This window comes from Somniosus microcephalus, chromosome 10 (genome assembly GCF_052327205.1).
Source record: "Somniosus microcephalus isolate GS21.2 chromosome 10, FLI_Smic_1.0, whole genome shotgun sequence".
Classification (NCBI taxonomy): Eukaryota; Metazoa; Chordata; class Chondrichthyes; order Squaliformes; family Somniosidae; genus Somniosus; species Somniosus microcephalus.
The window spans coordinates 194,955,465-194,968,261 of NC_140996.1; positions in this window are offsets into that span (position 1 = coordinate 194,955,465).

The window sequence follows — 12,797 nt, forward strand, 5'->3', positions numbered from 1 at the left end:
TAACAGCCCCCTATCCACCCCTCGGCACTTCAAGAATTAGCACCTGCAGCACACGGAGTGTGGAGGTTCTGGACTGGGGTCTTCAGGACTTTAAGCCCCACCCACTTTGGCTGGGACCTCCCAGGCACTCCAGTCCTTCAACAGCCACCTCCCCCTGTGCAGGCTGCCACCATAGCAAATACCAGGATCAGGACAACCCTCCCTCAATGGAAAAGGACCCCAGGATGGCAATGAACTGGGAAACCCAACAAACAGAAAATAGAACTGGAATCACATCCTGCTGGCAGGGCTCCAGACTTAGGCATGATCACAGATGAGAGAGATAAAAAGAAAAAAAAAACACGGCAGGAGATACAGCAAATCCCAGGATATTTGGCGTATCCAGTTTACTGTACATACATTGACCATTTTGAAAATAAGGACCCCTGCAAATAAAGGACACCTGATGTAATTGCTTTAGGTGTCCCTAATTTACAGGTTTCACTGTACATCCACCGCTGGCCTCTAGAGGGAGATACATGGATGTTTCCTGGGAATGGTCATTTGCATGTCTTTTGTGCAAGTATTAGTGTAAAACCTGTGTAAATTGGGTGTAAACAGCTGATACTCCAGGAAATTCCTGTGCAGTCTCTCAATAACCATTGTTCAGCCTGTACTCTTCAGCAGCACTCTGAGAGACAAATTTGAAATGCACTGCCTGATAAGGTGGTGGCTACAGATTCAATAGTAACCTTCAAAAGGGAATTGGCTGAATACTTGAAGGAGAAAAACTTAGAGATATGGGGAAAGAGCTAGGGAGTGGAAATAACTGGATTGCTCTTCGAAAGAGCTGGTGCAGACTCGATGGGCTAAATGGCTTCCTTCTGTTCTGTACTATTCTATGATTCTATGAAATAGGAAGTCACAATCACTGCTTCGCCCTTTAATTTCTCTCTAAAATTATTTCAATGCATTTCTCACTAATTGCTTGATTATATTTTGGCAGCATTCTGACTAGTCAAATGCTATCTGTGCCCAGAAAGCAGCAGAGCTGGGCTACAACCAGGAAAAGGGTTCAGAACTTCTCTGAAGACCTCCATTCCTGGATGAGATTGAAGTCAGGAGGAATAGCCCCCTGGGTTTACAATCCACCAAGTTAGCCAGGAATGTCAGTTGTACTGCCTGGAGACTGCCAACTCCTTCACTCCCAGGTCTACAGAATAGTGCCAAAATGAATTCAACGACTTAACCAGGGCTGGCAAGGTAACACGGGCGCCACACTGTCCCTTTCATCCTTGCTCAACCTTGGCCCCTCTGCACTGTTCATCCTCTTAAATCAACAATTACACAACTAATCCTGCACACTGCTAAGAGCACTTCTGTTTTCCTTTCCTGCACGATGACTACATAGTCAGTGCCTTCATCTCCATGGAAGCACAATCTGCACTTTATAAAACATGCCATCGGCTGATTCTGCGGTAACCTAAAGCTCCTACATGCAGCAGAGCTTTAACTGTTGAAATGAAGGTCACCATGGCCCTGAACATTTCCTGGATGCTTCCAGGCATCCACAGGGGATTGCTGCATGATTAGTCAAGGGCAGTGAGGGCCTACATTCAGTAGGTGACTAACGCCTTTTTCCGCAGGCATAGGGGATTCATCAGATTTGGCATGTCTGTGATGGAGCAACGGCAGAGGGCATTAGGCTACAACAGGAATGCTGGCTGCCACAGAGTGCAGGGGCAATTAATGGAACACATGTTGCACTGAAGTCTCCCCATCAGAACTCGCAAAGCTACATGAACAGATGGTCTGTGCTGCTGGGCTGCACATCTTGCATGTGAATGCGGAGCACCTGTGAGACTGTCGTTAGGCATTCGTTGCGTGCAATCGGTAAGCACACATATGCTTGAGAACTCAGGGCGAGTGGAAGGATGAATCCTTGGTGATAAAGCTGAACCCTTGCTGCCATGGATGATGATGCCTTTTCACATCACATAGACAGAAGCTGAGGAGAGATACAACTAAGTACATGGGTCCAGCAGGTAGGTGGCTAAAAGGGCCATCGAGGTGCTAAAGAGCCATTTCAGGTGATTGGACAGTTTTGGGGGTGTTCTCCAATACTCCCCAGAGGGGGTAGAGAGGATAATCATTGTGTGCTGTGCCCCATACAACCATGCCATGATGGAAGGTCTGGACCTTGACATGCCAGGGGAAGAGGAAATCGAAGCAGAAGACCCCGGACTGCGGGAGCCTGAGCCCTGGGACGTGATGCATCCACAGAAGGCGTCGCTTTGAGAGGGCAGGCTTTTACCCAGTGAGTGCCCCTGCAGATGTCACAACCAGAAGAAGGGTCAGACACACCTCTCTTTAACTTCAAATACTGTTTTATTTTTTTAAATGTTTCATACAATCAGTAAACTTTAAATACAAATTTTAACAAATCATAGAATCATAGAATGGTTACAGCACGGAAGAAGGCCATTCGGCCCGTTGAGCCCGTGCCGGCTCTCTGCAAGAGCACTTCAGCTCATCCCACTCCCCTGCCCTTTCCCTGTAGCCTACAAATCTCTTTCCTTCAGATACTTGTCCAATTCCCTTTTGAAAGCCGTGATTGAGTCTGTCTCCACTACCCTTTCAGGCAGTGCTTTCCAAATCTTAACCACTCGCTGCGTAAAAAAGTTTTTTCTTACGTCGCCTTTGGTTCTTTTGCCAATCACCTTACGTGTCCTCTGGTTCTCGACCCTTCTGCCAATGGGAACAGTTTCCATCTATCTACTCTGTCCAGACCCCTCATGATTTTGAACACCTCTTTCAAATCTCCTCTCAATCTTCTCTGCTCCAAGGAGAACAACCTCAGCTTCTCCAGTCTATCAATGTAACTGAAGTCCTTCATTCCTGGAATCATTCTTTTAAATCTTTTCTGTACCCTCCTTCCTAAAGTGTGGTGCCCAGAATTGGACACAGTACTCCAGTTGGGGCCGAACCAGTGTTTTATACAGGTTTATCATAATTTCCACACTTTTGTACTCTATACCACTATTCATGAAGCCCAGGATCCCGTAAGCCTTTTTAACTGCTTTCTCAACCTGCCCTGCCACCTTCAACGATTTGTGCACATATACCCCCAGGTCCCTCTGTTCGTGCACCCACTTCAGGATTGTACCACTTAGTTAATATATGCTCTCCCCATTCTTTCTACGAAAATCTATCAATTCACACTTTTCTGCATTAAATTTCATCTGCCACGTGTCTGCCCATTTCACCAGCCTGTCTATGTCTTACTGAAGTCTTACTCTCCTCCTCACTGTTCACTATACTTCCAAGTTTTGTGTCATCTGCAAATTTTGAAATTGTGCCCTGTACACCCACATCCAAGTCATTAATATGTATCAAGAGAAGCAGTGGTCCTAGAACCGACCCCGGGGGAACACCACTGTATACCTTCCTCCAGTCCAAAAAACAACCGTTCACCACTACTCTCTGTTTCCTATCACTTAGACAATTCTGTATCCATGCTGCCACTATCCCTTTTATTCCATGGGCTTCAACTTTGCTGGCAAGCCTATTATGTGGCACTTTGTCGAATGCCTTTTGTAAATCCATGTACATTACGTCAACCGCATTATCCTCATCAACCCTCTCTGTTACCTCATCAAAGAACTCAATCAGGTTAGTTAAACATGATTTTCCTTTAACAAATCCATGCTGGTTTTCCTTAATTATTCCACACATAGAAACATAGAAGATAGGAGCAGGAGTAGGCCATTCGGCCCCTCGAGCCTGCTCTGCCATTCAATGCGATCATGGCTGATCATCCAAATTCAGTACCCTGTCCCTGCTTTCTCCCCATATCCCTTGATCCCTTTAGCCTTAAGAAATATATCTAACTCCTTCTTGAATATATTTAATGAATTGGCCTCAACTGTCTTCTGTGGTAGAGAATTCCACAGGTTTACCACTCCCTGGGTGAAGAAATTCCTCCTCATCTCAGTCCTAAATGGCTTACCCCTTATCCTTAGACTGTGACCCCTGGTTCTGGACTCCCCGCCATCAGGAACAGCCTTCCTGCATCTAGTCTGTCTAGTCCTGTTAGAATTTCATAAGTTTCAATGAGATCCCCTCTCATTCTTCTAAACTCTAGCAAATATAAGCCTAATCGACCCAATCTCTCTTCATACGTCATTCCTGCCATCCCAGGTATCAGTCTGGTGAATCTTCGCTGCACTCCCTCCATGGCAAGAACATCCTCAGGTAAGGCGACCAAAACTGCACATAATACTCAAGGTGTGGTCTCACCAAGGCCCTGTACAACTGCAGCAAGATATCCTTGCTCCTGTACTCGAATCCTCTTGCTATGAAGGCCAGCATACCATTTGCCTTCTTAACCTGCCTCTTCTATAAGAGGTAAGCCCAAGGGGAATCTCATACCTGCTGAAAAGGCGTTCTGAGCATGTGGAATGTCAGTGGGTTGGGAGAGTCGAAAAATGTAGGGGTGGGGTGAGACTGTAGTGCTATGGGGGGATAAACTGCAAGTCGCAGTGAGCAAAACTGGAAAAAGCAGAATGAGACACACGTCTGTGAAGTCAGAAATCAGCTATGGGGACTCTTCAAAGCTCTCAAACTGCTAAGTTGTGCCTAAATCAGTGACTGAGGGAGCAGCCACACGTGTGTTTTTTTTAGGTCTAGCTTTTGCAAAGTGCAGTCGCGGCATAAAAGCAGGAAATTTTCAGGAACAGCGTCGCCAGGTGACTGGCACTTCTATGCAAATGAGCTGCCCGAGGCTTAGGCAGACGGATCGTCAAAGGTGTAATGATCACGGAAACTTGCCTCTATATTACAACAGTGACTACACTTCAAACAGCGCATAAGTGGAATGTGCTAAACGGGAGCTTCCTCCGTCTTTTTTAGAGCGTTAGCAGCATGAAAATGGCGTAAGTGCAAGGAAATTTTGGGCCCTGCCCTTTTTTGCACACCACATGAGCCAAAAGGAGGGAACATGCATAGGAGCTGAGTTTCACTTTTGGTGTGGGCAGTAAACTGGCAGTTGTGGTTCAGTGGCCCATTATATGCCCCGTCTGATTTTCAGTTGCATTGCAGTCAATTAGGAGTAATTTTCACTGTCAGCTTGGGCGGTAAACTGGCAGTGGTAGATACGCCTCACCCGATTTTGCTTTCCATTGACTTCCATTGGAATGAAAAATCAAACGAGGCATGTAACAGGCGACCGATTTTCAACCACTAGTTTATCGTCTTCTCTGAGTGTGAAAATTATCCTTACTGAGTCCTGAAACTCTGGAATTTTCTTTTATATGTTATACATTATTGTATCATCATTCGCTGTCCTAAAATAGCAACAACACATAATGTAGACTACTATGATATATGCAACTCATAGGGTTTTGAAAGCATACATGTAGTTCAGTGTTACAGAGCAGTCCTTATCCTAAACCGTGGCTGATTCCTTGGAAGAAGGTGTTATCATCAAATCTGTGGAGGAGGTTGAAACCAGGGGGGAAAATAGCAGAGGAAGAAGTATCAATATCTATTTTGGAAGGGTATAATATAATTAACAAAAGTGAAACTCACCTCATTTGCAGAATCCTCCTTTGAGTTACATTGTTAAAGCAAGAAATAAACCTTTGCTGCAGTTTTGGAGAGCTGTTAAGTCAGCAGTTGTCCAATCATCCCCTCCCTCCGCTACACTTTGAGATAGCAGGAAGCTGAAGGCTCAGAGTTACTGAAAATATTTTTCATGCTGTACAGATTGGCCACAACCAACTGCACTGGGACCATAGCTCTCAACCTGCAAAGTGTTGATAGGATGGAAATTGGGTTGGCATTGAAGGTGGCAGCATGGTTTTCTGTAGAACTGGTAAATCAGCCAAGTTTACCAGGTTGAGGTTCTTGTGTGCTGCACTATTTTTCTCAGCAGGGCTGTTTAATGTTGGGACATCCTAATTAAAATGGAATGGTTGATAGGAAAATTATCTTCTTGTACTACAATATGCAAGTTGCTGTGTTAGGGTTAGCCAAGCATATTCCTAAAATGTAATTTATCAACATTACTGCAATACTGTTAGAGCATCACCTATAAAGATAATAGGCTAATAAATTAAAATAATTTTTCTGAGATGCCTACCACTTGAATTTGCCTCCCTCTGGGGTATGCTTCATCAGTTCTTTCTACATTAGTAGATTGTACATTACATAGAAGTAATGTGGTCTATCACAGTGGACGCAAAACTATATTGACTGTCTCACTTGAATAGTCAAGTCTGCAGAATATATAGCAGAATCAATGCCATTCAATGAAAAATTTGCATCTATCTTTCCCTCTTGGCTAACAATAAAACCACTTTATAGGTTTATTTAATGACCTGAAACTTTATATGTCTATGTTTTACATTAAAGTTTTCTTTAAGATTGATTACTCAAAACCACTTACAGTTGATGGGACTGATTTCTTCTTTTCTCAAATAATTAAAACAATTATTGGGAACAGTAACCATAGTAATTTAATTACTGCTTAGCCAGTTGCTTCCACATTAGATTAAGTGCTTGCATCAGAATATTTTGAGGGCAGCTAATACTTTACATTCTTTTCAAGGATCTGTAATCAGCAATGCAAGGTGCTGTAAACAACAATCATGTGTTTCTGTTAAGAGTCAAACATAATGATTTAACTAGATTGTGCAATTTTGTTTAAGCCTACCTAACTGTTTTAAAACTAAATGTACAAATTATTAACTCCTGTCTTTCTCGGTTTTGCAATTCACTTTATCAGAATGGGGACAGGGAAGCCACATAACAAGTATCTAAATTATTAGTTCAATAAATGTGCATTTCTCAATTATTTTTGACTAAAGATACTGCAAAATTAGCAATGCCAACTGTTCTTACAGTTATTGTTTTTTGCATTTATAGCCAAATCGTCAATTATTTATCAATGTCAATGTATTTCCCAAGCACCTAGTATCTCTTTGAGTTTGTCAGCTGTCAACAACTTCATAGTAAGTGCTAAAATCCTAGTTGTAATATCACGTAAGTTTACTTATCCTTCCTGTCACAGAGGTATCACGTAATATGACATTGCTCTACTTTTAGTTCATCAGAACAGTATATACATTGGAGTAGATTTTCGTCTTCACTGCCTGGGCAGTAATCTGGAGGGGCCTATTGTATGCCTTTTATAGAACCATGTAAAGAAATAAATGGAAGGTCAGACAGATTTTATAAAGGGCGTGTGTTGTGCCTTGCTGACCCCATTCTGTTGATTATGCTATATTTTGAACTTTAGGTGACTACAGTGGTGTGGCTGATGTAGATTCCACTGCACTGAGTTTGGAATATAAGACGTGCTGCTCTGGGAGTAACCAAGAATGCTCTCAAATGCGAGAAGGAAAATCAGATCAGGGCTCTCACATGCCCAGCACTGCTGGACCAGGTATCAGCACAGAATTTGAACTACTTGCCCCATCACAAGTTAGTGGATCACCAGCATATGAGCACTCACTAAGCATGGAGGATATAGCACCTTCCCTGGTGATGGTAGGTCCTCCAATACCTTTCTCCTGTTGTCCAACTCTGTAGGACAGCCATTGTTTGGTTCCACTCCAACCTGTTGAAATGCAGCAGAACTACAGCAATGACTTCTCTCCACACTCCCACCTCTGGAGTTTCCAAGGATTTATCCTCTTTCTCATCAACGTGCTGCTCCTCAGTGATATTTTCCACAGGCATGTTAACTTTCAAATGTATGATGATGAGACCCAGCTCTCTACCACTTCCTTCAACTCTACGACCATGGCACTATTTGAAGAAGAGCAGGGCGTTCTCCGTGTCCTGGCCAATATTTATCCCTCAACCAACATCACTAAAACAAAATACCTGGTCATTTATCTCATTGCTATTTGTGGGACCTTGCTGTGCACAAATTGGGTGTCGTGTTTCCTATATTACAATAGAGACACTAATATTCCAGAGGCCTGGACTAATAATCCAGAGACGTGAGTTCAAATCCTATCATGGCAGCTGGGGAATTTAAATTCAGTTAATTAAATAAATATGGATTGAAAGAGCTAGTATCAGTAATGGTGACCTTGAAACTATTGGATCATAGTAAAAACCCATCTGGTTCACTAATGTCCTTTAGGGAAGGAAATATGCTGGCCTTACCTGGTCTGGCCTATATGTGACTCCAGACCCACAGCAATGTGGTTGACTCTTAACTGCTCTGTGAAATGGCCTAGTAAGCCACTCAGTTGTAAAAAACCACTACGAAAAAAACCCAATAAGAATAAAACCGATGGACCACCCAGCATTGACGTCTGCACGGGCTACGGACACGACAACAGCACACCCAGCCCAGGCGACCCTGCAAAGTCCTCCTCACCAAATGTGTGCCAAAATTGTCCCAGAGACTAGTCAAGCAACAGCCTGACATAGTCATACTCACAGAATCATACCTTTCAGCCAATGTCCCAAACTCCTCCATCACCATCCCTAACCCACAGACCCACCAAGGATGACAGGGCAGTGGTATACAGTCAGGAAGGAGTGGCCCTGGGAACCCTCAACATTGATTTGGGACCCCGTGATGGCTCATGGCTTCAGGTCAAGCATGGGCAACGAAACCTCCTGCTGATTACCACCTACCGCCCTCCCTCAGCTGATGAATCAGTATTCCGCCATGTTGAACACCACTTGGAAGAAGCACTGAGAGTAGCAAGGGCACAGAATGCACTCTGGGTGGGGGATTTCAAGAGTGGCTCGGTAGCACCACTACTGACCAAGCTGGCCAAGTCCTGAAGGACATATCTGCCAGTCTGGGCCTTCGACAGGTGGTGAGTGAACCAAAACAAGGGAAAAACCTACTTGACCTCATCCTCACCAAACTACCTGCTGCAGATGCATCTGTTCATGACAGCATTGGTAGCAGTGACCACCGCACAGTCATTCTGGAGACGAAGTCCAGTCTTCACACTGAGGACATCCTCCATCGAGTTGTGTGGCACTACCACCGTGCTAAACGGGAGAGATTCTGAACAGATCTAGCAGCTCAAAACTGGGCATCCATGAGGCGCTGTGGGCCATCAGCAGCAGCAGAATTATATTCCACCACAATCTGTAACCTCATGGCCCGGCATATCCCTCACTCTACCATTACCATCAAGCCAGGTGACCAACCCTGCTTCAATAAGGAGTGTAGAAGAGCATGCCAGGAGCAGCACTAGGCATACCTAAAAATGTGGTGCCAACCTGGGGAAGCTGCAACACAGGACTACATGCATGCTAAAAAGCAGAAGCAGTAGGCTATAGAGAGAGCTAAGCGATCCCATAATCAATGGATCAGATCAAAGCTCTGCAGTCCTGCCACATCCAGTCGTGAATGTTGGTGGACCATTAAACAACTAACGGGAGGAGGAGGCTCCATGAATATCCCCATCCTCAATGATGGTGGAGCCCAGCACCTGAGTGCAAAAGAAAAAGCTGAAACATTTGCAAACATCTTCAGCCAGAAGTGCTGAGTGGATGATCCATATCGACCTCCTCCTGAGGTCCCCACCAGCACAGAAGCCTAACTGAAGTCAATGGGAGTCGGGAGGGAAAACACTCCACAAGCTGGAGTCATACCTAGCACAAAGGAAGATGGTTGTGGTGGTTGGAGGTCAATCATCACAGCCCCAGGACATTGCTGCAGGTGTTCCTCAGGGCAGTGTCCTAGGCCCAACCATCTTCAGCATGCTTCATCAATGATTTTCCCTCCATCATAAGGTCAGAAGTGGGGATGTGTGCTGATGACTGCATAGTGTTCAGTGCCATTCGCAACTCCTCAGATAATGAAGCAGTCCATGCCCGCATGCAACAAGACCTGGACGACAATCAGGCTTGGGCTGCTAAGTGGCAGGTAACATTTGTGCTACACAAGTGCCAAGCAATGACTATCTCCAAAAAGCGAGCATCTAGCCACCACCCCATGACATTCAACGACATTACCATCATCGAATCCCCCACCATCAATATCCTGGGGGTCACCTGTGGCAACAAGAGCAGGTCAGAGACTAGGTTTTCTGCGGCGAGTGTCTCACCTCCTGACTCCCCAAAACGTTTCCACCATCTACAAGGCACAAGTCAGGAGTGCGATGGAATACTCCACTTGCCTGGATGAATGCAGCTCCAACAACACTCAAGAAGTTTGACACCATCCAAGACAAAGCAGCCCGCTTGATTGGCACCCCATCCACCACCTTAAACATTCACTCTCTCCACCACCGGTGTACCGTGGCTGCAGTGTGTACCACCCACAAGATGCACTGCAGCAACTCGCCAAGGCTTCTTCGGCAGCACCTCCCAAACCCACGACCTCTTCCACCTAGAAAGACAAGGGCAGCAGGCGCATGGGAACACCACCACCTCCAAGTTCCCCTCCAAGTCACACACCATCCTGACTTGGAAGTATATCGCCGATCCTTCATCGTCACTGGGCCAAAATCCTGGAACTCCCTACCTAACAGCACTGTGGGAGTACCATCACCACACGGACTGCAGCGGTTCAAGGCGGCGGCTCACCACCACCATCTCGAGGGCAATTAGGGCTGGGCAATAAATGCTGGCCTTGCCAGCGACGCCCACATCCCATGAATGAATAAAAAAAAGATTACACTTTAAAAGTATTTCATTGGCTTTGGTGTGTTCTGAGGTCAGGCAAAGTGCTATATAAATGCAAGTTTCTTTTTTTGTTCTGAAGTTTTCGGAGACTAAAGCCATTGTATTTGATCCCCACTAATTCCATTACCTTCCCAAGCCACTCGCTGAGGCTGAATCAGACTGTGGGAACCTTGACATCTTGTTTGATCCACAAATTAATTCAAACCCCACATCCTATTCCATCACTGAGATTGATTACTTCCATTTCTGCAGCATTGTTCACCTCCGTCCCATACCTCACTTCAGGATGCAAACATGGCAATGTCAGCCTGAATCACTCATTCCACACTCTAAGCTAAAGAATTCTATCTCAATTTCTTCTAGTTGTATGTGAACTTTGGGTACCTGGAGCCCATCACCCGTGGTTTACCTTGCCTGACAGTTGACGGTCTATTTCTGCTTTGTTGTTTTCTTGACACCATGGAAATATTTCCTGACAGCCTACCTGATTCAGTGGGTGACGGGGATTGGATTGGCATTATTGGTGATCTCCCAAACTTGTGTTCTAGTTTATGGATTGGGGAAGACGATTGAGATTAAACATTGTCACTCTCTGGCAAGTAGCTCTTATACTATGAATGACATGGCAATGTACCTGAAACAAATGTTTCGCAATAATTTCTCATTGGATTGGCAGTTAATTTAACTGAGTAGCCAAGAAGCTAATTTCTTGCTTATTAAGGTGCTAAATTGTGATAATCATGGCCATGCTCTGATCACCTGCTTTGACTACTGAAACAACAGACCTTATAGGAAGGCGCTATGTTTCCAGCTGTTCATATATTAATGACTTTGCATAAACAATTGCTACATTAAATGCCCTGCTGGACAACAGCTGGAAGATCACCATCTTTTTGTTCAATTGAAATTAGTAATGTGTAATCTTACAATATAATTTCCAACATTTACGGCCTCGGAATGCTGGGTGCAATGGACAACTGTATTCCCCTGGTCTTCGTGTTACCAGTGGCTGGAGTTTCCTGACTGCAAAATGATTGCAGAGCTCAATTGACTTCACTCCAGAAACTAGACTATTTTTAAAAAAATGAGCGATTTTTTGAACACACATCTAGCCTACTTATGCTGCAGCAAGGCACTGTCCCAAGTTTCCTCCCTTCCACTTAAGGTGGCGTCCTAAATGGCATAAGCACCCATCCAAAGTATGTAAATACCCCAACCCCAGAAAGTGGACTGGGTCAGAGGACAAATAATGGATGGGTATATATCTCACCAATCAAAGATCCACCACCATTGTGGCTGAGAGGAAATTTAGATCCTAGAAATTTCAGTTACTAAGAAGAAAAAGAAGATAAAAACATTTCAACAAATGTTTTGAATGATTCAGTTGGTTCATCTATCTTTTGTTGGCAATTTCTCTTGATGGTTCATTCACGTTTGATTGTTTCATAAGTGCTTAATGGTTATTCATTGGCAGTTCCCCAGCCACATTTCTCACTTTTGGTTAGCTTGTTCCCAACCTTTTCAGTTCTGTTTTGCTGCTGATGTATTTTGAGTCAATTTACAAGTGTGATGGGAAAAATATGAGTAAAAATGTGACATTATAGGATGTAGGTGGCAACCAGGAAGTGCGCGATAAATGCAAGATGTTTCTATGTTACTAATGTCGCATCAAGCCCTTACAAGCAAATCTTCCCCCCTTGTGACATTTGCTGCCCCATCTTTTCACCCCCAGTTTTGCTCCCACTTCCACCTACCATTTTCCTATCTTTTTCCTATGTACCTGATCCCTCAATGCACCTTTCTTTCCATCACTCCCAAATTCCTCTCCCCCTCCTACTTAACCCCCATACCCCTCACTCCTTTTCATCCCACATGTGCTTCCTGTCCTCTTTCACCACCTAGAGCATCTATGTTACCTTTCCCCTTCTGACTTCTAATCCCTCTTCCCACCTCACATCTTCCTTTGTTTCCTATGTTTATGCTTTTTGCACTGTTCAGTAATTACAGCATAATAAGCGCTTCTGGGATGGGAGAAAACCAAGGCCTAAGGTGGCAGACATGACAAGAGTGTACAGCATGTAGTCATGGTGGCAGCATTGGAGTGGGGGGGGGGGGGCAGCAGTGGGACTGGAAATAGGAGGGTGGGT